Source organism: Lissotriton vulgaris, chromosome 1_1, assembly GCF_964263255.1.
Source record: "Lissotriton vulgaris chromosome 1_1, aLisVul1.2, whole genome shotgun sequence".
NCBI lineage: Eukaryota > Metazoa > Chordata > Amphibia > Caudata > Salamandridae > Lissotriton > Lissotriton vulgaris.
In genome coordinates, this window is record NC_141685.1 from 200,378,869 (window position 1) to 200,400,032 (window position 21,164).

Below are 21,164 nucleotides of genomic sequence, written 5' to 3' on the forward strand. Positions count from 1 at the left end.
TGGCGTTAGGGACGCGTAAAGGGGCGCAGGGCGCAGAACTCTGCCCGTTTCACCCCAGCATTTTGGGGAGGACACAGAATCTGGCAAAGCCAGTGGGAAGGATTTTCCAGGAGGAGAGTTCAGTGACATGATCTGAAACACAATAGTGCTGGTGATCTGGCGGGTGCATTCTGTGAGCCACTTCTGTCAGGAGCAGCCTGCCATCATGCCCTGATAACCACAACTCTAGTACCAAGCCAGTGACCTCAGCAAATGCAAAGACATTATTACTTATAGTCTCCTGCATCTGATTCTTGCCATCATCATGTGAAACGTTGGCGTTATCATGTCTGCTGCGCACACTTTGTTCATATGTGTACAATTTAAGTGTGTGAACCTGACCACTGTCTTGGACAGAGCTCTTGCTGTGAATGCACCATGTGAAGCATTGGTGGTTCAGTGGTAGAATTCTCGCCTGCCACGCGGGAGGCCCGGGTTCGATTCCCGGCCAATGCAAGGTTGCTTTCTTTTGACTTTGTTTTCGAAATGATATATATGAACTCAGTGGGGAATAAAATGGTAAGCAGTGACCCCGACGTGATTTGAACACGCAACCTTCTGATCTGGAGTCAGACGCGCTACCGTTGGGCCACGAGGTCCTTACACTTGCAGCCTTCGATGCCAGATGAACAAATGCTGTGGGCCTTTTGACTTATTTTCCTCTGCTTATATGCCTACGGTTGTATTACAGGGCTTGGCCTTTTGTTTTCTATCCTAATTATTGAAATTGACTGCAGGTGCAGTGAGAACGCTGAGGATTGAACTATTCAGGGAAAGGATCGCACGCAGGAAAGAGCAAAGGTACGTATCTGTGTTTCATGCAGACAAAAGGCTACGTCCCTGGGTGGGCTTGAACCACCAACCTTTCGGTTAACAGCCGAACGCGCTAACCGATTGCGCCACAGAGACTATTGACTGTATACATTTCCTGAGACTCAATATATGTCTTGACATGTGTGCGCCTGCCTGGAGCTTGTATTATATAAGGCGTCTTTATGCCATACAGCATTTGTCATTTGCTTAGTGTCTTGTTACTGTTGTAATTTATGATGTTTAGACTACTGTCTAATGGTGTTAGAGCCAGTATTACTACCGGTCACAGTGCATGAGACTCATACATGACTTTTCTCTTTGCCTGCTTAGCGTAGCTCCCTGCTCCTCTGTTTGCGTGCTACCAGCCCGTGAGGCGTGTGTCTTGCCCATCCCATCTTCACTGTTTTATGTTGGACTTGTCTTCTCTGTGAGCAGAGTCTCCTTCCCAGAGCAGGTGCTTTCTCTGAACTCTTGGCTTGTAAGACTGCTGGGAAAGGCCCTCCCTAGCCCCTCAGTCAGATAGATACATTTACCTGCAGAGCTCAGCTTGGGAGAAAGAGATTAGGCAGAGAGCACATAGGGGAAGGCCCACAGAGCACACTTTATTTTACATAAAAGCTCGGGCTTGTGGGAGGACAGGGACATGAGGGTTCTCATGGAAAGAAATCCCAGGAGTATTGATGGCTAGGCCCTGAAACACAACAATCCCGGAATGGCCAGGCACAAGATGCCTCTGCAATAGGCCTGACCCTAGGCTTCCGGAGTTCTTGATCTCCAGAGGCTCCAGTGATCTAAGCCCGACCAGGGCTGTGCCCGACCAGGGCGCGTTGGGATGGCGTTAGGGACGCGTAAAGGGGCGCAGGGCGCAGAACTCTGCCCGTTTCACCCCAGCATTTTGGGGAGGACACAGAATCTGGCAAAGCCAGTGGGAAGGATTTTCCAGGAGGAGAGTTCAGTGACATGATCTGAAACACAATAGTGCTGGTGATCTGGCGGGTGCATTCTGTGAGCCACTTCTGTCAGGAGCAGCCTGCCATCATGCCCTGATAACCACAACTCTAGTACCAAGCCAGTGACCTCAGCAAATGCAAAGACATTATTACTTATAGTCTCCTGCATCTGATTCTTGCCATCATCATGTGAAACGTTGGCGTTATCATGTCTGCTGCGCACACTTTGTTCATATGTGTACAATTTAAGTGTGTGAACCTGACCACTGTCTTGGACAGAGCTCTTGCTGTGAACACACCATGTGAAGCATTGGTGGTTCAGTGGTAGAATTCTCGCCTGCCACGCGGGAGGCCCGGGTTCGATTCCCGGCCAATGCAAGGTTGCTTTCTTTTGACTTTGTTTTCGAAATGATATATATGAACTCAGTGGGGAATAAAATGGTAAGCAGTGACCCCGACGTGATTTGAACACGCAACCTTCTGATCTGGAGTCAGACGCGCTACCGTTGGGCCACGAGGTCCTTACACTTGCAGCCTTCGATGCCAGATGAACAAATGCTGTGGGCCTTTTGACTTATTTTCCTCTACTTATATGCCTACGGTTGTATTACAGGGCTTGGCCTTTTGTTTTCTATCCTAATTATTGAAATTGACTGCAGGTGCAGTGAGAACGCTGAGGATTGAACTATTCAGGGAAAGGATCGCACGCAGGAAAGAGCAAAGGTACGTATCTGTGTTTCATGCAGACAAAAGGCTACGTCCCTGGGTGGGCTTGAACCACCAACCTTTCGGTTAACAGCCGAACGCGCTAACCGATTGCGCCACAGAGACTATTGACTGTATACATTTCCTGAGACTCAATATATGTCTTGACATGTGTGCGCCTGCCTGGAGCTTGTATTATATAAGGCGTCTTTATGCCATACAGCATTTGTCATTTGCTTAGTGTCTTGTTACTGTTGTAATTTATGATGTTTAGACTACTGTCTAATGGTGTTAGAGCCAGTATTACTACCGGTCACAGTGCATGAGACTCATACATGACTTTTCTCTTTGCCTGCTTAGCGTAGCTCCCTGCTCCTCTGTTTGCGTGCTACCAGCCCGTGAGGCGTGTGTCTTGCCCATCCCATCTTCACTGTGTTATGTTGGACTTGTCTTCTCTGTGAGCAGAGTCTCCTTCCCAGAGCAGGTGCTTTCTCTGAACTCTTGGCTTGTAAGACTGCTGGGAAAGGCCCTCCCTAGCCCCTCAGTCAGATAGATACATTTACCTGCAGAGCTCAGCTTGGGAGAAAGAGATTAGGCAGAGAGCACATAGGGGAAGGCCCACAGAGCACACTTTATTTTACATAAAAGCTCGGGCTTGTGGGAGGACAGGGGCATGAGGGTTCTCATGGAAAGAAATCCCAGGAGTATTGATGGCTAGGCCCTGAAACACAACAATCCCGGAATGGCCAGGCACAAGATGCCTCTGCAATAGGCCTGACCCTAGGCTTCCGGAGTTCTTGATCTCCAGAGGCTCCAGTGATCTAAGCCGGACCAGGGCTGTGCCCGACCAGGGCGCGTTGGGATGGCGTTAGGGACGCGTAAAGGGGCGCAGGGCGCAGAACTCTGCCCGTTTCACCCCAGCATTTTGGGGAGGACACAGAATCTGGCAAAGCCAGTGGGAAGGATTTTCCAGGAGGAGAGTTCAGTGACATGATCTGAAACACAATAGTGCTGGTGATCTGGCGGGTGCATTCTGTGAGCCACTTCTGTCAGGAGCAGCCTGCCATCATGCCCTGATAACCACAACTCTAGTACCAAGCCAGTGACCTCAGCAAATGCAAAGACATTATTACTTATAGTCTCCTGCATCTGATTCTTGCCATCATCATGTGAAACGTTGGCGTTATCATGTCTGCTGCGCACACTTTGTTCATATGTGTACAATTTAAGTGTGTGAACCTGACCACTGTCTTGGACAGAGCTCTTGCTGTGAACACACCATGTGAAGCATTGGTGGTTCAGTGGTAGAATTCTCGCCTGCCACGCGGGAGGCCCGGGTTCGATTCCCGGCCAATGCAAGGTTGCGTTCTTTTGACTTTGTTTTCGAAATGATATATATATGAACTCAGTGGGGAATAAAATGGTAAGCAGTGACCCCGACGTGATTTGAACACGCAACCTTCTGATCTGAAGTCAGACGCGCTACCGTTGCGCCACGAGGTCCTTACACTTGCAGCCTTCGATGCCAGATGAACAAATGCTGTGGGCCTTTTGACTTATTTTCCTCTGCTTATATGCCTACGGTTGTATTACAGGGCTTGGCCTTTTGTTTTCTATCCTAATTATTGAAATTGACTGCAGGTGCAGTGAGAACGCTGAGGATTGAACTATTCAGGGAAAGGATCGCACGCAGGAAAGAGCAAAGGTACGTATCTGTGTTTCATGCAGACAAAAGGCTACGTCCCTGGGTGGGCTTGAACCACCAACCTTTCGTTTAACAGCCGAACGCGCTAACCGATTGCGCCACAGAGACTATTGACTGTATACATTTCCTGAGACTCAATATATGTCTTGACATGTGTGCGCCTGCCTGGAGCTTGTAGTATATAAGGCGTCTTTATGCCATACAGCATTTGTCATTTGCTTAGTGTCTTGTTACTGTTGTAATTTATGATGTGTAGACTACTGTCTAATGGTGTTAGAGCCAGTATTACTACCGGTCACAGTGCATGAGACTCATACATGACTTTTCTCTTTGCCTGCTTAGCGTAGCTCCCTGCTCCTCTGTTTGCGTGCTACCAGCCCGTGAGGCGTGTGTCTTGCCCATCCCATCTTCACTGTGTTATGTTGGACTTGTCTTCTCTGTGAGCAGAGTCTCCTTCCCAGAGCAGGTGCTTTCTCTGAACTCTTGGCTTGTAAGACTGCTGGGAAAGGCCCTCCCTAGCCCCTCAGTCAGATAGATACATTTACCTGCAGAGCTCAGCTTGGGAGAAAGAGATTAGGCAGAGAGCACACAGGGGAAGGCCCACAGAGCACACTTTATTTTACATAAAAGCTCGGGCTTGTGGGAGGACAGGGGCATGAGGGTTCTCATGGAAAGAAATCCCAGGAGTATTGATGGCTAGGCCCTGAAACACAACAATCCCGGAATGGCCAGGCACAAGATGTCTCTGCAATAGGCCTGACCCTAGGCTTCCGGAGTTCTTGATCTCCAGAGGCTCCAGTGATCTAAGCCCGACCAGGGCTGTGCCCGACCAGGGCGCGTTGGGATGGCGTTAGGGACGCGTAAAGGGGCGCAGGGCGCAGAACTCTGCCCGTTTCACCCCAGCATTTTGGGGAGGACACAGAATCTGGCAAAGCCAGTGGGAAGGATTTTCCAGGAGGAGAGTTCAGTGACATGATCTGAAACACAATAGTGCTGGTGATCTGGCGGGTGCATTCTGTGAGCCACTTCTGTCAGGAGCAGCCTGCCATCATGCCCTGATAACCACAACTCTAGTACCAAGCCAGTGACCTCAGCAAATGCAAAGACATTATTACTTATAGTCTCCTGCATCTGATTCTTGACATCATCATGTGAAACGTTGGCGTTATCATGTCTGCTGCGCACACTTTGTTCATATGTGTACAATTTAAGTGTGTGAACCTGACCACTGTCTTGGACAGAGCTCTTGCTGTGAACACACCATGTGAAGCATTGGTGGTTCAGTGGTAGAATTCTCGCCTGCCACGCGGGAGGCCCGGGTTCGATTCCCGGCCAATGCAAGATTGCTTTCTTTTGACTTTGTTTTCGAAATGATATATATGAACTCAGTGGGGAATAAAATGGTAAGCAGTGACCCCGACGTGATTTGAACACGCAACCTTCTGATCTGGAGTCAGACGCGCTACCGTTGCGCCACGAGGTCCTTACACTTGCAGCCTTCGATGCCAGATGAACAAATGCTGTGGGCCTTTTGACTTATTTTCCTCTGCTTATATGCCTACGGTTGTATTACAGGGCTTGGCCTTTTGTTTTCTATCCTAATTATTGAAATTGACTGCAGGTGCAGTGAGAACGCTGAGGATTGAACTATTCAGGGAAAGGATCGCACGCAGGAAAGAGCAAAGGTACGTATCTGTGTTTCATGCAGACAAAAGGCTACGTCCCTGGGTGGGCTTGAACCACCAACCTTTCGGTTAACAGCCGAACGCGCTAACCGATTGCACCACAGAGACTATTGACTGTATACATTTCCTGAGACTCAATATATGTCTTGACATGTGTGCGCCTGCCTGGAGCTTGTATTATATAAGGCGTCTTTATGCCATACAGCATTTGTCATTTGCTTAGTGTCTTGTTACTGTTGTAATTTATGATGTTTAGACTACTGTCTAATGGTGTTAGAGCCAGTATTACTACCGGTCACAGTGCATGAGACTCATACATGACTTTTCTCTTTGCCTGCTTAGCGTAGCTCCCTGCTCCTCTGTTTGCGTGCTACCAGCCCGTGAGGCGTGTGTCTTGCCCATCCCATCTTCACTGTGTTATGTTGGACTTGTCTTCTCTGTGAGCAGAGTCTCCTTCCCAGAGCAGGTGCTTTCTCTGAACTCTTGGCTTGTAAGACTGCTGGGAAAGGCCCTCCCTAGCCCCTCAGTCAGATAGATACATTTACCTGCAGAGCTCAGCTTGGGAGAAAGAGATTAGGCAGAGAGCACATAGGGGAAGGCCCACAGAGCACACTTTATTTTACATAAAAGCTCGGGCTTGTGGGAGGACAGGGGCATGAGGGTTCTCATGGAAAGAAATCCCAGGAGTATTGATGGCTAGGCCCTGAAACACAACAATCCCGGAATGGCCAGGCACAAGATGCCTCTGCAATAGGCCTGACCCTAGGCTTCCGGAGTTCTTGATCTCCAGAGGCTCCAGTGATCTAAGCCGGACCAGGGCTGTGCCCGACCAGGGCGCGTTGGGATGGCGTTAGGGACGCGTAAAGGGGCGCAGGGCGCAGAACTCTGCCCGTTTCACCCCAGCATTTTGGGGAGGACACAGAATCTGGCAAAGCCAGTGGGAAGGATTTTCCAGGAGGAGAGTTCAGTGACATGATCTGAAACACAATAGTGCTGGTGATCTGGCGGGTGCATTCTGTGAGCCACTTCTGTCAGGAGCAGCCTGCCATCATGCCCTGATAACCACAACTCTAGTACCAAGCCAGTGACCTCAGCAAATGCAAAGACATTATTACTTATAGTCTCCTGCATCTGATTCTTGCCATCATCATGTGAAACGTTGGCGTTATCATGTCTGCTGCGCACACTTTGTTCATATGTGTACAATTTAAGTGTGTGAACCTGACCACTGTCTTGGACAGAGCTCTTGCTGTGAACACACCATGTGAAGCATTGGTGGTTCAGTGGTAGAATTCTCGCCTGCCACGCGGGAGGCCCGGGTTCGATTCCCGGCCAATGCAAGGTTGTTTTCTTTTGACTTTGTTTTCGAAATGATATATATGAACTCAGTGGGGAATAAAATGGTAAGCAGTGACCCCGACGTGATTTGAACACGCAACCTTCTGATCTGGAGTCAGACGCGCTACCGTTGCGCCACGAGGTCCTTACACTTGCAGCCTTCGATGCCAGATGAACAAATGCTGTGGGCCTTTTGACTTATTTTCCTCTGCTTATATGCCTACGGTTGTATTACAGGGCTTGGCCTTTTGTTTTCTATCCTAATTATTGAAATTGACTGCAGGTGCAGTGAGAACGCTGAGGATTGAACTATTCAGGGAAAGGATCGCACGCAGGAAAGAGCAAAGGTACGTATCTGTGTTTCATGCAGACAAAAGGCTACGTCCCTGGGTGGGCTTGAACCACCAACCTTTCGGTTAACAGCCGAACGCGCTAACCGATTGCGCCACAGAGACTATTGACTGTATACATTTCCTGAGACTCAATATATGTCTTGACATGTGTGCGCCTGCCTGGAGCTTGTAGTATATAAGGCGTCTTTATGCCATACAGCATTTGTCATTTGCTTAGTGTCTTGTTACTGTTGTAATTTATGATGTGTAGACTACTGTCTAATGGTGTTAGAGCCAGTATTACTACCGGTCACAGTGCATGAGACTCATACATGACTTTTCTCTTTGCCTGCTTAGCGTAGCTCCCTGCTCCTCTGTTTGCGTGCTACCAGCCCGTGAGGCGTGTGTCTTGCCCATCCCATCTTCACTGTGTTATGTTGGACTTGTCTTCTCTGTGAGCAGAGTCTCCTTCCCAGAGCAGGTGCTTTCTCTGAACTCTTGGCTTGTAAGACTGCTGGGAAAGGCCCTCCCTAGCCCCTCAGTCAGATAGATACATTTACCTGCAGAGCTCAGCTTGGGAGAAAGAGATTAGGCAGAGAGCACATAGGGGAAGGCCCACAGAGCACACTTTATTTTACATAAAAGCTCGGGCTTGTGGGAGGACAGGGGCATGAGGGTTCTCATGGAAAGAAATCCCAGGAGTATTGATGGCTAGGCCCTGAAACACAACAATCCCGGAATGGCCAGGCACAAGATGTCTCTGCAATAGGCCTGACCCTAGGCTTCCGGAGTTCTTGATCTCCAGAGGCTCCAGTGATCTAAGCCCGACCAGGGCTGTGCCCGACCAGGGCGCGTTGGGATGGCGTTAGGGACGCGTAAAGGGGCGCAGGGCGCAGAACTCTGCCCGTTTCACCCCAGCATTTTGGGGAGGACACAGAATCTGGCAAAGCCAGTGGGAAGGATTTTCCAGGAGGAGAGTTCAGTGACATGATCTGAAACACAATAGTGCTGGTGATCTGGCGGGTGCATTCTGTGAGCCACTTCTGTCAGGAGCAGCCTGCCATCATGCCCTGATAACCACAACTCTAGTACCAAGCCAGTGACCTCAGCAAATGCAAAGACATTATTACTTATAGTCTCCTGCATCTGATTCTTGACATCATCATGTGAAACGTTGGCGTTATCATGTCTGCTGCGCACACTTTGTTCATATGTGTACAATTTAAGTGTGTGAACCTGACCACTGTCTTGGACAGAGCTCTTGCTGTGAACACACCATGTGAAGCATTGGTGGTTCAGTGGTAGAATTCTCGCCTGCCACGCGGGAGGCCCGGGTTCGATTCCCGGCCAATGCAAGGTTGCTTTCTTTTGACTTTGTTTTCGAAATGATATATATGAACTCAGTGGGGAATAAAATGGTAAGCAGTGACCCCGACGTGATTTGAACACGCAACCTTCTGATCTGGAGTCAGACGCGCTACCGTTGCGCCACGAGGTCCTTACACTTGCAGCCTTCGATGCCAGATGAACAAATGCTGTGGGCCTTTTGACTTATTTTCCTCTGCTTATATGCCTACGGTTGTATTACAGGGCTTGGCCTTTTGTTTTCTATCCTAATTATTGAAATTGACTGCAGGTGCAGTGAGAACGCTGAGGATTGAACTATTCAGGGAAAGGATCGCACGCAGGAAAGAGCAAATCTGTGTTTCATGCAGACAAAAGGCAACGTCCCTGGGTGGGCTTGAACCACCAACCTTTCGGTTAACAGCCGAACGCGCTAACCGATTGCGCCACAGAGACTATTGACTGTATACATTTCCTGAGATTCAATATATGTCTTGACATGTGTGCGCCTGCTTGGGGCTTGTATTATCTAAGGCGTCTTTATGCCATACAGCATTTGTCATTTGCTTAGTGTCTTGTTACTGTTGTAATTTATGATGTGTAGACTACTGTCTAATGGTGTTAGAGCCAGTATTACTACCGGTCACAGTGCATGAGACTCATACATGACTTTTCTCTTTGCCTGCTTAGCGTAGCTCCCTGCTCCTCTGTTTGCGTGCTACCAGCCCGTGAGGCGTGTGTCTTGCCCATCCCATCTTCACTGTGTTATGTTGGACTTGTCTTCTCTGTGAGCAGAGTCTCCTTCCCAGAGCAGGTGCTTTCTCTGAACTCTTGGCTTGTAAGACTGCTGGGAAAGGCCTTCCCTAGCCCCTCAGTCAGATAGATACATTTACCTGCAGAGCTCAGCTTGGGAGAAAGAGATTAGGCAGAGAGCACATAGGGGAAGGCCCACAGAGCACACTTTATTTTACATAAAAGCTCGGGCTTGTGGGAGGACAGGGACATGAGGGTTCTCCTGGAAAGAAATCCCAGGAGTATTGATGGCTAGGCCCTGAAACACAACAATCCCGGAATGGCCAGGCACAAGATGCCTCTGCAATAGGCCTGACCCTAGGCTTCCGGAGTTCTTGATCTCCAGAGGCTCCAGTGATCTAAGCCCGACCAGGGCGCGTTGGGATGGCATTAGGGACGCGTAAAGGGGCGCAGGGCGCAGAACTCTGCCCGTTTCACCCCAGCATTTTGGGGAGGACACAGAATCTGGCAAAGCCAGTGGGAAGGATTTTCCAGGAGGAGAGTTCAGTGACATGATCTGAAACACAATAGTGCTGGTGATCTGGCGGGTGCATTCTGTGAGCCACTTCTGTCAGGAGCAGCCTGCCATCATGCCCTGATAACCACAACTCTAGTACCAAGCCAGTGACCTCAGCAAATGCAAAGACATTATTACTTATAGTCTCCTGCATCTGATTCTTGCCATCATCATGTGAAACGTTGGCGTTATCATGTCTGCTGTGCACACTTTGTTCATATGTGTACAATTTAAGTGTGTGAACCTGACCACTGTCTTGGACAGAGCTCTTGCTGTGAACACACCATGTGAAGCATTGGTGGTTCAGTGGTAGAATTCTCGCCTGCCACGCGGGAGGCCCGGGTTCGATTCCCGGCCAATGCAAGGTTGCTTTCTTTTGACTTTGTTTTCGAAATGATATATATGAACTCAGTGGGGAATAAAATGGTAAGCAGTGACCCCGACGTGATTTGAACACGCAACCTTCTGATCTGGAGTCAGACGCGCTACCGTTGCGCCACGAGGTCCTTACACTTGCAGCCTTCGATGCCAGATGAACAAATGCTGTGGGCCTTTTGACTTATTTTCCTCTGCTTATATGCCTACGGTTTTATTACAGGGCTTGGCCTTTTGTTTTCTATCCTAATTATTGAAATTGACTGCAGGTGCAGTGAGAACGCTGAGGATTGAACTATTCAGGGAAAGGATCGCACGCAGGAAAGAGCAAAGGTACGTATCTGTGTTTCATGCAGACAAAAGGCTACGTCCCTGGGTGGGCTTGAACCACCAACCTTTCGGTTAACAGCCGAACGCGCTAACCGATTGCGCCACAGAGACTATTGACTGTATACATTTCCTGAGACTCAATATATGTCTTGACATGTGTGCGCCTGCCTGGAGCTTGTATTATATAAGGCGTCTTTATGCCATACAGCATTTGTCATTTGCTTAGTGTCTTGTTACTGTTGTAATTTATGATGTGTAGACTACTGTCTAATGGTGTTAGAGCCAGTATTACTACCGGTCACAGTGCATGAGACTCATACATGACTTTTCTCTTTGCCTGCTTAGCGTAGCTCCCTGCTCCTCTGTTTGCGTGCTACCAGCCCGTGAGGCGTGTGTCTTGCCCATCCCATCTTCACTGTGTTATGTTGGACTTGTCTTCTCTGTGAGCAGAGTCTCCTTCCCAGAGCAGGTGCTTTCTCTGAACTCTTGGCTTGTAAGACTGCTGGGAAAGGCCCTCCCTAGCCCCTCAGTCAGATAGATACATTTACCTGCAGAGCTCAGCTTGGGAGAAAGAGATTAGGCAGAGAGCACATAGGGGAAGGCCCACAGAGCACACTTTATTTTACATAAAAGCTCGGGCTTGTGGGAGGACAGGGACATGAGGGTTCTCCTGGAAAGAAATCCCAGGAGTATTGATGGCTAGGCCCTGAAACACAACAATCCCGGAATGGCCAGGCACAAGATGCCTCTGCAATAGGCCTGACCCTAGGCTTCCGGAGTTCTTGATCTCCAGAGGCTCCAGTGATCTAAGCCCGACCAGGGCGCGTTGGGATGGCATTAGGGACGCGTAAAGGGGCGCAGGGCGCAGAACTCTGCCCGTTTCACCCCAGCATTTTGGGGAGGACACAGAATCTGGCAAAGCCAGTGGGAAGGATTTTCCAGGAGGAGAGTTCAGTGACATGATCTGAAACACAATAGTGCTGGTGATCTGGCGGGTGCATTCTGTGAGCCACTTCTGTCAGGAGCAGCCTGCCATCATGCCCTGATAACCACAACTCTAGTACCAAGCCAGTGACCTCAGCAAATGCAAAGACATTATTACTTATAGTCTCCTGCATCTGATTCTTGCCATCATCATGTGAAACGTTGGCGTTATCATGTCTGCTGCGCACACTTTGTTCATATGTGTACAATTTAAGTGTGTGAACCTGACCACTGTCTTGGACAGAGCTCTTGCTGTGAACACACCATGTGAAGCATTGGTGGTTCAGTGGTAGAATTCTCGCCTGCCACGCGGGAGGCCCGGGTTCGATTCCCGGCCAATGCAAGGTTGTTTTCTTTTGACTTTGTTTTCGAAATGATATATATGAACTCAGTGGGGAATAAAATGGTAAGCAGTGACCCCGACGTGATTTGAACACGCAACCTTCTGATCTGGAGTCAGACGCGCTACCGTTGCGCCACAAGGTCCTTACACTTGCAGCCTTCGATGCCAGATGAACAAATGCTGTGGGCCTTTTGACTTATTTTCCTCTGCTTATATGCCTACGGTTGTATTACAGGGCTTGGCCTTTTGTTTTCTATCCTAATTATTGAAATTGACTGCAGGTGCAGTGAGAACGCTGAGGATTGAACTATTCAGGGAAAGGATCGCACGCAGGAAAGAGCAAAGGTACGTATCTGTGTTTCATGCAGACAAAAGGCTACGTCCCTGGGTGGGCTTGAACCACCAACCTTTCGGTTAACAGCCGAACGCGCTAACCGATTGTGCCACAGAGACTATTGACTGTATACATTTCCTGAGACTCAATATATGTCTTGACATGTGTGCGCCTGCCTGGAGCTTGTATTATATAAGGCGTCTTTATGCCATACAGCATTTGTCATTTGCTTAGTGTCTTGTTACTGTTGTAATTTATGATGTGTAGACTACTGTCTAATGGTGTTAGAGCCAGTATTACTACCGGTCACAGTGCATGAGACTCATACATGACTTTTCTCTTTGCCTGCTTAGCGTAGCTCCCTGCTCCTCTGTTTGCGTGCTACCAGCCCGTGAGGCGTGTGTCTTGCCCATCCCATCTTCACTGTGTTATGTTGGACTTGTCTTCTCTGTGAGCAGAGTCTCCTTCCCAGAGCAGGTGCTTTCTCTGAACTCTTGGCTTGTAAGACTGCTGGGAAAGGCCCTCCCTAGCCCCTCAGTCAGATAGATACATTTACCTGCAGAGCTCAGCTTGGGAGAAAGAGATTAGGCAGAGAGCACATAGGGGAAGGCCCACAGAGCACACTTTATTTTACATAAAAGCTCGGGCTTGTGGGAGGACAGGGACATGAGGGTTCTCATGGAAAGAAATCCCAGGAGTATTGATGGCTAGGCCCTGAAACACAACAATCCCGGAATGGCCAGGCACAAGATGCCTCTGCAATAGGCCTGACCCTAGGCTTCCGGAGTTCTTGATCTCCAGAGGCTCCAGTGATCTAAGCCCGACCAGGGCTGTGCCCGACCAGGGCGCGTTGGGATGGCGTTAGGGACGCGTAAAGGGGCGCAGGGCGCAGAACTCTGCCCGTTTCACCCCAGCATTTTGGGGAGGACACAGAATCTGGCAAAGCCAGTGGGAAGGATTTTCCAGGAGGAGAGTTCAGTGACATGATCTGAAACACAATAGTGCTGGTGATCTGGCGGGTGCATTCTGTGAGCCACTTCTGTCAGGAGCAGCCTGCCATCATGCCCTGATAACCACAACTCTAGTACCAAGCCAGTGACCTCAGCAAATGCAAAGACATTATTACTTATAGTCTCCTGCATCTGATTCTTGCCATCATCATGTGAAACGTTGGCGTTATCATGTCTGCTGCGCACACTTTGTTCATATGTGTACAATTTAAGTGTGTGAACCTGACCACTGTCTTGGACAGAGCTCTTGCTGTGAACACACCATGTGAAGCATTGGTGGTTCAGTGGTAGAATTCTCGCCTGCCACGCGGGAAGCCCGGGTTCTATTCCCGGCCAATGCAAGGTTGCTTTCTTTTGACTTTGTTTTCGAAATGATATATATGAACTCAGTGGGGAATAAAATGGTAAGCAGTGACCCCGACGTGATTTGAACACGCAACCTTCTGATCTGGAGTCAGACGCGCTACCGTTGCGCCACGAGGTCCTTACACTTGCAGCCTTCGATGCCAGATGAACAAATGCTGTGGGCCTTTTGACTTATTTTCCTCTGCTTATATGCCTACGGTTGTATTACAGGGCTTGGCCTTTTGTTTTCTATCCTAATTATTGAAATTGACTGCAGGTGCAGTGAGAACGCTGAGGATTGAACTATTCAGGGAAAGGATCGCACGCAGGAAAGAGCAAAGGTACGTATCTGTGTTTCATGCAGACAAAAGGCTACGTCCCTGGGTGGGCTTGAACCACCAACCTTTCGGTTAACAGCCGAACGCGCTAACCGATTGCGCCACAGAGACTATTGACTGTATACATTTCCTGAGACTCAATATATGTCTTGACATGTGTGCGCCTGCCTGGAGCTTGTATTATATAAGGCGTCTTTATGCCATACAGCATTTGTCATTTGCTTAGTGTCTTGTTACTGTTGTAATTTATGATGTGTAGACTACTGTCTAATGGTGTTAGAGCCAGTATTACTACCGGTCACAGTGCATGAGACTCATACATGACTTTTCTCTTTGCCTGCTTAGCGTAGCTCCCTGCTCCTCTGTTTGCGTGCTACCAGCCCGTGAGGCGTGTGTCTTGCCCATCCCATCTTCACTGTGTTATGTTGGACTTGTCTTCTCTGTGAGCAGAGTCTCCTTCCCAGAGCAGGTGCTTTCTCTGAACTCTTGGCTTGTAAGACTGCTGGGAAAGGCCCTCCCTAGCCCCTCAGTCAGATAGATACATTTACCTGCAGAGCTCAGCTTGGGAGAAAGAGATTAGGCAGAGAGCACATAGGGGAAGGCCCACAGAGCACACTTTATTTTACATAAAAGCTCGGGCTTGTGGGAGGACAGGGACATGAGGGTTCTCCTGGAAAGAAATCCCAGGAGTATTGATGGCTAGGCCCTGAAACACAACAATCCCGGAATGGCCAGGCACAAGATGCCTCTGCAATAGGCCTGACCCTAGGCTTCCGGAGTTCTTGATCTCCAGAGGCTCCAGTGATCTAAGCCCGACCAGGGCTGTGCCCGACCAGGGCGCGTTGGGATGGCGTTAGGGACGCGTAAAGGGGCGCAGGGCACAGAACTCTGCCCGTTTCACCCCAGCATTTTGGGGAGGACACAGAATCTGGCAAAGCCAGTGGGAAGGATTTTCCAGGAGGAGAGTTCAGTGACATGATCTGAAACACAATAGTGCTGGTGATCTGGCGGGTGCATTCTGTGAGCCACTTCTGTCAGGAGCAGCCTGCCATCATGCCCTGATAACCACAACTCTAGTACCAAGCCAGTGACCTCAGCAAATGCAAAGACATTATTACTTATAGTCTCCTGCATCTGATTCTTGCCATCATCATGTGAAACGTTGGCGTTATCATGTCTGCTGCGCACACTTTGTTCATATGTGTACAATTTAAGTGTGTGAACCTGACCACTGTCTTGGACAGAGCTCTTGCTGTGAACACACCATGTGAAGCATTGGTGGTTCAGTGGTAGAATTCTCGCCTGCCATGCGGGAGGCCCGGGTTCGATTCCCGGCCAATGCAAGGTTGCTTTCTTTTGACTTTGTTTTCGAAATGATATATATGAACTCAGTGGGGAATAAAATGGTAAGCAGTGACCCCGACGTGATTTGAACACGCAACCTTCTGATCTGGAGTCAGACGCGCTACCGTTGCGCCACGAGGTCCTTACACTTGCAGCCTTTGATGCCAGATGAACAAATGCTGTGGGCCTTTTGACTTATTTTCCTCTGCTTATATGCCTACGGTTGTATTACAGGGCTTGGCCTTTTGTTTTCTATCCTAATTATTGAAATTGACTGCAGGTGCAGTGAGAACGCTGAGGATTGAACTATTCAGGGAAAGGATCGCACGCAGGAAAGAGCAAATCTGTGTTTCATGCAGACAAAAGGCAACGTCCCTGGGTGGGCTTGAACCACCAACCTTTCGGTTAACAGCCGAACGCGCTAACCGATTGCGCCACAGAGACTATTGACTGTATACATTTCCTGAGACTCAATATATGTCTTGACATGTGTGCGCCTGCTTGGAGCTTGTATTATATAAGGCGTCTTTATGCCATACAGCATTTGTCATTTGCTTAGTGTCTTGTTACTGTTGTAATTTATGATGTGTAGACTACTGTCTAATGGTGTTAGAGCCAGTATTACTACCGGTCACAGTGCATGAGACTCATACATGACTTTTCTCTTTGCCTGCTTAGCGTAGCTCCCTGCTCCTCTGTTTGCGTGCTACCAGCCCGTGAGGCGTGTGTCTTGCCCATCCCATCTTCACTGTGTTATGTTGGACTTGTCTTCTCTGTGAGCAGAGTCTCCTTCCCAGAGCAGGTGCTTTCTCTGAACTCTTGGCTTGTAAGACTGCTGGGAAAGGCCCTCCCTAGCCCCTCAGTCAGATAGATACATTTACCTGCAGAGCTCAGCTTGGGAGAAAGAGATTAGGCAGAGAGCACATAGGGGAAGGCCCACAGAGCACACTTTATTTTACATAAAAGCTCGGGCTTGTGGGAGGACAGGGACATGAGGGTTCTCCTGGAAAGAAATCCCAGGAGTATTGATGGCTAGGCCCTGAAACACAACAATCCCGGAATGGCCAGGCACAAGATGCCTCTGCAATAGGCCTGACCCTAGGCTTCCGGAGTTCTTGATCTCCAGAGGCTCCAGTGATCTAAGCCCGACCAGGGCGCGTTGGGATGGCATTAGGGACGCGTAAAGGGGCGCAGGGCGCAGAACTCTGCCCGTTTCACCCCAGCATTTTGGGGAGGACACAGAATCTGGCAAAGCCGGTGGGAAGGATTTTCCAGGAGGAGAGTTCAGTGACATGATCTGAAACACAATAGTGCTGGTGATCTGGCGGGTGCATTCTGTGAGCCACTTCTGTCAGGAGCAGCCTGCCATCATGCCCTGATAACCACAACTCTAGTACCAAGCCAGTGACCTCAGCAAATGCAAAGACATTATTACTTATAGTCTCCTGCATCTGATTCTTGCCATCATCATGTGAAACGTTGGCGTTATCATGTCTGCTGCGCACACTTTGTTCATATGTGTACAATTTAAGTGTGTGAACCTGACCACTGTCTTGGACAGAGCTCTTGCTGTGAACACACCATGTGAAGCATTGGTGGTTCAGTGGTAGAATTCTCGCCTGCCACGCGGGAGGCCCGGGTTCGATTCCCGGCCAATGCAAGGTTGCTTTCTTTTGACTTTGTTTTCGAAATGATATATATGAACTCAGTGGGGAATAAAATGGTAAGCAGTGACCCCGACGTGATTTGAACACGCAACCTTCTGATCTGGAGTCAGACGCGCTACCGTTGCGCCACGAGGTCCTTACACTTGCAGCCTTCGATGCCAGATGATCAAATGCTGTGGGCCTTTTGACTTATTTTCCTCTGCTTATATGCCTACGGTTGTATTACAGGGCTTGGCCTTTTGTTTTCTATCCTAATTATTGAAATTGACTGCAGGTGCAGTGAGAACGCTGAGGATTGAACTATTCAGGGAAAGGATCGCACGCAGGAAAGAGCAAAGGTACATATCTGTGTTTCATGCAGACAAAAGGCTACGTCCCTGGGTGGGCTTGAACCACCAACCTTTCGGTTAACAGCCGAACGCGCTAACCGATTGCGCCACAGAGACTATTGACTGTATACATTTCCTGAGACTCAATATATGTCTTGACATGTGTGCGCCTGCCTGGAGCTTGTATTATATAAGGCGTCTTTATGCCATACAGCATTTGTCATTTGCTTAGTGTCTTGTTACTGTTGTAATTTATGATGTGTAGACTACTGTCTAATGGTGTTAGAGCCAGTATTACTACCGGTCACAGTGCATGAGACTCATACATGACTTTTCTCTTTGCCTGCTTAGCGTAGCTCCCTGCTCCTCTGTTTGCGTGCTACCAGCCCGTGAGGCGTGTGTCTTGCCCATCCCATCTTCACTGTGTTATGTTGGACTTGTCTTCTCTGTGAGCAGAGTCTCCTTCCCAGAGCAGGTGCTTTCTCTGAACTCTTGGCTTGTAAGACTGCTGGGAAAGGCCCTCCCTAGCCCCTCAGTCAGATAGATACATTTACCTGCAGAGCTCAGCTTGGGAGAAAGAGATTAGGCAGAGAGCACATAGGGGAAGGCCCACAGAGCACACTTTATTTTACATAAAAGCTTGGGCTTGTGGGAGGACAGGGACATGAGGGTTCTCATGGAAAGAAATCCCAGGAGTATTGATGGCTAGGCCCTGAAACACAACAATCCCGGAATGGCCAGGCACAAGATGCCTCTGCAATAGGCCTGACCCTAGGCTTCCGGAGTTCTTGATCTCCAGAGGCTCCAGTGATCTAAGCCCGACCAGGGCTGTGCCCGACCAGGGCGCGTTGGGATGGCGTTAGGGACGCGTAAAGGGGCGCAGGGCGCAGAACTCTGCCCGTTTCACCCCAGCATTTTGGGGAGGACACAGAATCTGGCAAAGCCAGTGGGAAGGATTTTCCAGGAGGAGAGTTCAGTGACATGATCTCAAACACAATAGTGCTGGTGATCTGGCGGGTGCATTCTGTGAGCCACTTCTGTCAGGAGCAGCCTGCCATCATGCCCTGATAACCACAACTCTAGTACCAAGCCAGTGACCTCAGCAAATGCAAAGACATTATTACTTATAGTCTCCTGCATCTGATTCTTGCCATCATCATGTGAAACGTTGGCGTTATCATGTCTGCTGCGCACACTTTGTTCATATGTGTACAATTTAAGTGTGTGAACCTGACCACTGTCTTGGACAGAGCTCTTGCTGTGAACACACCATGTGAAGCATTGGTGGTTCAGTGGTAGAATTCTCGCCTGCCACGCGGGAGGCCCGGGTTCGATTCCCGGCCGATGCAAGGTTGCTTTCTTTTGACTTTGTTTTCGAAATGATATATATGAACTCAGTGGGGAATAAAATGGTAAGCAGTGACCCCGACGTGATTTGAACACGCAACCTTCTGATCTGGAGTCAGACGCGCTACCGTTGCGCCACGAGGTCCTTACACTTGCAGCCTTCGATGCCAGATGAACAAATGCTGTGGGCCTTTTGACTTATTTTCCTCTGCTTATATGCCTACGGTTGTATTACAGGGCTTGGCCTTTTGTTTTCTATCCTAATTATTGAAATTGACTGCAGGTGCAGTGAGAACGCTGAGGATTGAACTATTCAGGGAAAGGATCGCACGCAGGAAAGAGCAAATCTGTGTTTCATGCAGACAAAAGGCAACGTCCCTGGGTGGGCTTGAACCACCAACCTTTCGGTTAACAGCCGAACGCGCTAACCGATTGCGCCACAGAGACTATTGACTGTATACATTTCCTGAGACTCAATATATGTCTTGACATGTGTGCGCCTGCTTGGAGCTTGTATTATATAAGGCGTCTTTATGCCATACAGCATTTGTCATTTGCTTAGTGTCTTGTTACTGTTGTAATTTATGATGTGTAGACTACTGTCTAATGGTGTTAGAGCCAGTATTACTACCGGTCACAGTGCATGAGACTCATACATGACTTTTCTCTTTGCCTGCTTAGCGTAGCTCCCTGCTCCTCTGTTTGCGTGCTACCAGCCCGTGAGGCGTGTGTCTTGCCCATCCCATCTTCACTGTGTTATGTTGGACTTGTCTTCTCTGTGAGCAGAGTCTCCTTCCCAGAGCAGGTGCTTTCTCTGAACTCTTGGCTTGTAAGACTGCTGGGAAAGGCCCTCCCTAGCCCCTCAGTCAGATAGATACATTTACCTGCAGAGCTCAGCTTGGGAGAAAGAGATTAGGCAGAGAGCACATAGGGGAAGGCCCACAGAGCACACTTTATTTTACATAAAAGGTCGGGCTTGTGGGAGGACAGGGACATGAGGGTTCTCCTGGAAAGAAATCCCAGGAGTATTGATGGCTAGGCCCTGAAACACAACAATCCCGGAATGGCCAGGCACAAGATGCCTCTGCAATAGGCCTGACCCTAGGCTTCCGGAGTTCTTGATCTCCAGAGGCTCCAGTGATCTAAGCCCGACGAGGGCGCGTTGGGATGGCATTAGGGACGCGTAAAGGGGCGCAGGGCGCAGAACTCTGCCCGTTTCACCCCAGCATTTTGGGGAGGACACAGAATCTGGCAAAGCCAGTGGGAAGGATTTTCCAGGAGGAGAGTTCAGTGACATGATCTGAAACACAATAGTGCTGGTGAACTGGCGGGTGCATTCTGTGAGCCACTTCTGTCAGGAGCAGCCTGCCATCATGCCCTGATAACCACAACTCTAGTACCAAGCCAGTGACCTCAGCAAATGCAAAGACATTATTACTTATAGTTTCCTGTATCTGATTCTTGCCATCATCATGTGAAACGTTGGCGTTATCATGTCTGCTGCGCACACTTTGTTCATATGTGTACAATTTAAGTGTGTGAACCTGACCACTGTCTTGGACAGAGCTCTTGCTGTGAACACACCATGTGAAGCATTTGTGGTTCAGTGGTAGAATTCTCGCCTGCCACGCGGGAGGCCCGGGTTCGATTCCCTGCCAATGCAAGGTTGCTTTCTTTTGACTTTGTTTTCGAAATGATATATATGAACTCAGTGGGGAATAAAATGGTAAGCAGTGACCCCGACGTGATTTGAACACGCAACCTTCTGATCTGGAGTCAGACGCGCTACCGTTGCGCCACGAGGTCCTTACACTTGCAGCCTTCGATGCCAGATGATCAAATGCTGTGGGCCTTTTGACTTATTTTCCTCTGCTTATATGCCTACGGTTGTATTACAGGGCTTGCCCTTTTGTTTTCTATCCTGATTATTGAAATTGACTGCAGGTGCAGTGAGAACGCTGAGGATTGAACTATTCAGGGAAAGGATCGCACGCAGGAAAGAGCAAAGGTACGTATCTGTGTTTCATGCAGACAAAAGGCTACGTCCCTGGGTGGGCTTGAACCACCAACCTTTCGGTTAACAGCCAAACGCGCTAACCGATTGCGCCACAGAGACTATTGACTGTATACATTTCCTGAGACTCAATATATGTTTTGACATGTGTGCGCCTGCCTGGAGCTTGTATTATATAAGGCGT

At 49.0% G+C, this 21,164-nt stretch overlaps 38 non-coding genes across 38 annotated transcripts; 13 read left to right on the forward strand and 25 right to left on the reverse strand.

The window, feature by feature from the left end:
* Nucleotides 1–424: 424 nt before the first annotated feature.
* On the forward strand, nt 425–495 carry TRNAG-GCC (transfer RNA glycine (anticodon GCC)). The gene has a single exon. It is a non-coding gene; the product is annotated as a tRNA-Gly (tRNA).
* Nucleotides 496–566: 71 nt separating this feature from the next.
* TRNAW-CCA (transfer RNA tryptophan (anticodon CCA)) lies at nt 567–638 on the reverse strand. The gene has a single exon. It is a non-coding gene; the product is annotated as a tRNA-Trp (tRNA).
* Nucleotides 639–874: 236 nt separating this feature from the next.
* Nucleotides 875–948, reverse strand: TRNAN-GUU (transfer RNA asparagine (anticodon GUU)). Its single transcript has one exon. It is a non-coding gene; the product is annotated as a tRNA-Asn (tRNA).
* Nucleotides 949–2,109: 1,161 nt separating this feature from the next.
* TRNAG-GCC (transfer RNA glycine (anticodon GCC)) lies at nt 2,110–2,180 on the forward strand. Its single transcript has one exon. It is a non-coding gene; the product is annotated as a tRNA-Gly (tRNA).
* A 71-nt stretch (nt 2,181–2,251) lies between these two features.
* Nucleotides 2,252–2,323, reverse strand: TRNAW-CCA (transfer RNA tryptophan (anticodon CCA)). Its single transcript has one exon. It is a non-coding gene; the product is annotated as a tRNA-Trp (tRNA).
* Nucleotides 2,324–2,559: 236 nt separating this feature from the next.
* On the reverse strand, nt 2,560–2,633 carry TRNAN-GUU (transfer RNA asparagine (anticodon GUU)). Its single transcript has one exon. It is a non-coding gene; the product is annotated as a tRNA-Asn (tRNA).
* A 1,161-nt stretch (nt 2,634–3,794) lies between these two features.
* TRNAG-GCC (transfer RNA glycine (anticodon GCC)) lies at nt 3,795–3,865 on the forward strand. Its single transcript has one exon. It is a non-coding gene; the product is annotated as a tRNA-Gly (tRNA).
* Nucleotides 3,866–4,246: 381 nt separating this feature from the next.
* On the reverse strand, nt 4,247–4,320 carry TRNAN-GUU (transfer RNA asparagine (anticodon GUU)). The gene has a single exon. It is a non-coding gene; the product is annotated as a tRNA-Asn (tRNA).
* A 1,161-nt stretch (nt 4,321–5,481) lies between these two features.
* TRNAG-GCC (transfer RNA glycine (anticodon GCC)) lies at nt 5,482–5,552 on the forward strand. Its single transcript has one exon. It is a non-coding gene; the product is annotated as a tRNA-Gly (tRNA).
* Nucleotides 5,553–5,623: 71 nt separating this feature from the next.
* TRNAW-CCA (transfer RNA tryptophan (anticodon CCA)) lies at nt 5,624–5,695 on the reverse strand. The gene has a single exon. It is a non-coding gene; the product is annotated as a tRNA-Trp (tRNA).
* A 236-nt stretch (nt 5,696–5,931) lies between these two features.
* TRNAN-GUU (transfer RNA asparagine (anticodon GUU)) lies at nt 5,932–6,005 on the reverse strand. Its single transcript has one exon. It is a non-coding gene; the product is annotated as a tRNA-Asn (tRNA).
* A 1,161-nt stretch (nt 6,006–7,166) lies between these two features.
* On the forward strand, nt 7,167–7,237 carry TRNAG-GCC (transfer RNA glycine (anticodon GCC)). The gene has a single exon. It is a non-coding gene; the product is annotated as a tRNA-Gly (tRNA).
* Nucleotides 7,238–7,308: 71 nt separating this feature from the next.
* TRNAW-CCA (transfer RNA tryptophan (anticodon CCA)) lies at nt 7,309–7,380 on the reverse strand. The gene has a single exon. It is a non-coding gene; the product is annotated as a tRNA-Trp (tRNA).
* Nucleotides 7,381–7,616: 236 nt separating this feature from the next.
* TRNAN-GUU (transfer RNA asparagine (anticodon GUU)) lies at nt 7,617–7,690 on the reverse strand. Its single transcript has one exon. It is a non-coding gene; the product is annotated as a tRNA-Asn (tRNA).
* Nucleotides 7,691–8,851: 1,161 nt separating this feature from the next.
* On the forward strand, nt 8,852–8,922 carry TRNAG-GCC (transfer RNA glycine (anticodon GCC)). Its single transcript has one exon. It is a non-coding gene; the product is annotated as a tRNA-Gly (tRNA).
* A 71-nt stretch (nt 8,923–8,993) lies between these two features.
* Nucleotides 8,994–9,065, reverse strand: TRNAW-CCA (transfer RNA tryptophan (anticodon CCA)). The gene has a single exon. It is a non-coding gene; the product is annotated as a tRNA-Trp (tRNA).
* Nucleotides 9,066–9,293: 228 nt separating this feature from the next.
* Nucleotides 9,294–9,367, reverse strand: TRNAN-GUU (transfer RNA asparagine (anticodon GUU)). Its single transcript has one exon. It is a non-coding gene; the product is annotated as a tRNA-Asn (tRNA).
* A 1,145-nt stretch (nt 9,368–10,512) lies between these two features.
* On the forward strand, nt 10,513–10,583 carry TRNAG-GCC (transfer RNA glycine (anticodon GCC)). Its single transcript has one exon. It is a non-coding gene; the product is annotated as a tRNA-Gly (tRNA).
* A 71-nt stretch (nt 10,584–10,654) lies between these two features.
* On the reverse strand, nt 10,655–10,726 carry TRNAW-CCA (transfer RNA tryptophan (anticodon CCA)). The gene has a single exon. It is a non-coding gene; the product is annotated as a tRNA-Trp (tRNA).
* Nucleotides 10,727–10,962: 236 nt separating this feature from the next.
* TRNAN-GUU (transfer RNA asparagine (anticodon GUU)) lies at nt 10,963–11,036 on the reverse strand. The gene has a single exon. It is a non-coding gene; the product is annotated as a tRNA-Asn (tRNA).
* Nucleotides 11,037–12,181: 1,145 nt separating this feature from the next.
* TRNAG-GCC (transfer RNA glycine (anticodon GCC)) lies at nt 12,182–12,252 on the forward strand. The gene has a single exon. It is a non-coding gene; the product is annotated as a tRNA-Gly (tRNA).
* Nucleotides 12,253–12,323: 71 nt separating this feature from the next.
* TRNAW-CCA (transfer RNA tryptophan (anticodon CCA)) lies at nt 12,324–12,395 on the reverse strand. The gene has a single exon. It is a non-coding gene; the product is annotated as a tRNA-Trp (tRNA).
* Nucleotides 12,396–12,631: 236 nt separating this feature from the next.
* On the reverse strand, nt 12,632–12,705 carry TRNAN-GUU (transfer RNA asparagine (anticodon GUU)). Its single transcript has one exon. It is a non-coding gene; the product is annotated as a tRNA-Asn (tRNA).
* A 1,161-nt stretch (nt 12,706–13,866) lies between these two features.
* TRNAG-GCC (transfer RNA glycine (anticodon GCC)) lies at nt 13,867–13,937 on the forward strand. Its single transcript has one exon. It is a non-coding gene; the product is annotated as a tRNA-Gly (tRNA).
* Nucleotides 13,938–14,008: 71 nt separating this feature from the next.
* TRNAW-CCA (transfer RNA tryptophan (anticodon CCA)) lies at nt 14,009–14,080 on the reverse strand. The gene has a single exon. It is a non-coding gene; the product is annotated as a tRNA-Trp (tRNA).
* A 236-nt stretch (nt 14,081–14,316) lies between these two features.
* Nucleotides 14,317–14,390, reverse strand: TRNAN-GUU (transfer RNA asparagine (anticodon GUU)). The gene has a single exon. It is a non-coding gene; the product is annotated as a tRNA-Asn (tRNA).
* A 1,161-nt stretch (nt 14,391–15,551) lies between these two features.
* Nucleotides 15,552–15,622, forward strand: TRNAG-GCC (transfer RNA glycine (anticodon GCC)). The gene has a single exon. It is a non-coding gene; the product is annotated as a tRNA-Gly (tRNA).
* Nucleotides 15,623–15,693: 71 nt separating this feature from the next.
* Nucleotides 15,694–15,765, reverse strand: TRNAW-CCA (transfer RNA tryptophan (anticodon CCA)). Its single transcript has one exon. It is a non-coding gene; the product is annotated as a tRNA-Trp (tRNA).
* Nucleotides 15,766–15,993: 228 nt separating this feature from the next.
* On the reverse strand, nt 15,994–16,067 carry TRNAN-GUU (transfer RNA asparagine (anticodon GUU)). Its single transcript has one exon. It is a non-coding gene; the product is annotated as a tRNA-Asn (tRNA).
* Nucleotides 16,068–17,212: 1,145 nt separating this feature from the next.
* Nucleotides 17,213–17,283, forward strand: TRNAG-GCC (transfer RNA glycine (anticodon GCC)). Its single transcript has one exon. It is a non-coding gene; the product is annotated as a tRNA-Gly (tRNA).
* A 71-nt stretch (nt 17,284–17,354) lies between these two features.
* TRNAW-CCA (transfer RNA tryptophan (anticodon CCA)) lies at nt 17,355–17,426 on the reverse strand. Its single transcript has one exon. It is a non-coding gene; the product is annotated as a tRNA-Trp (tRNA).
* Nucleotides 17,427–17,662: 236 nt separating this feature from the next.
* Nucleotides 17,663–17,736, reverse strand: TRNAN-GUU (transfer RNA asparagine (anticodon GUU)). Its single transcript has one exon. It is a non-coding gene; the product is annotated as a tRNA-Asn (tRNA).
* A 1,161-nt stretch (nt 17,737–18,897) lies between these two features.
* Nucleotides 18,898–18,968, forward strand: TRNAG-GCC (transfer RNA glycine (anticodon GCC)). Its single transcript has one exon. It is a non-coding gene; the product is annotated as a tRNA-Gly (tRNA).
* Nucleotides 18,969–19,039: 71 nt separating this feature from the next.
* Nucleotides 19,040–19,111, reverse strand: TRNAW-CCA (transfer RNA tryptophan (anticodon CCA)). The gene has a single exon. It is a non-coding gene; the product is annotated as a tRNA-Trp (tRNA).
* A 228-nt stretch (nt 19,112–19,339) lies between these two features.
* TRNAN-GUU (transfer RNA asparagine (anticodon GUU)) lies at nt 19,340–19,413 on the reverse strand. The gene has a single exon. It is a non-coding gene; the product is annotated as a tRNA-Asn (tRNA).
* Nucleotides 19,414–20,558: 1,145 nt separating this feature from the next.
* On the forward strand, nt 20,559–20,629 carry TRNAG-GCC (transfer RNA glycine (anticodon GCC)). Its single transcript has one exon. It is a non-coding gene; the product is annotated as a tRNA-Gly (tRNA).
* A 71-nt stretch (nt 20,630–20,700) lies between these two features.
* On the reverse strand, nt 20,701–20,772 carry TRNAW-CCA (transfer RNA tryptophan (anticodon CCA)). The gene has a single exon. It is a non-coding gene; the product is annotated as a tRNA-Trp (tRNA).
* Nucleotides 20,773–21,008: 236 nt separating this feature from the next.
* On the reverse strand, nt 21,009–21,082 carry TRNAN-GUU (transfer RNA asparagine (anticodon GUU)). The gene has a single exon. It is a non-coding gene; the product is annotated as a tRNA-Asn (tRNA).
* Nucleotides 21,083–21,164: the final 82 nt, after the last annotated feature.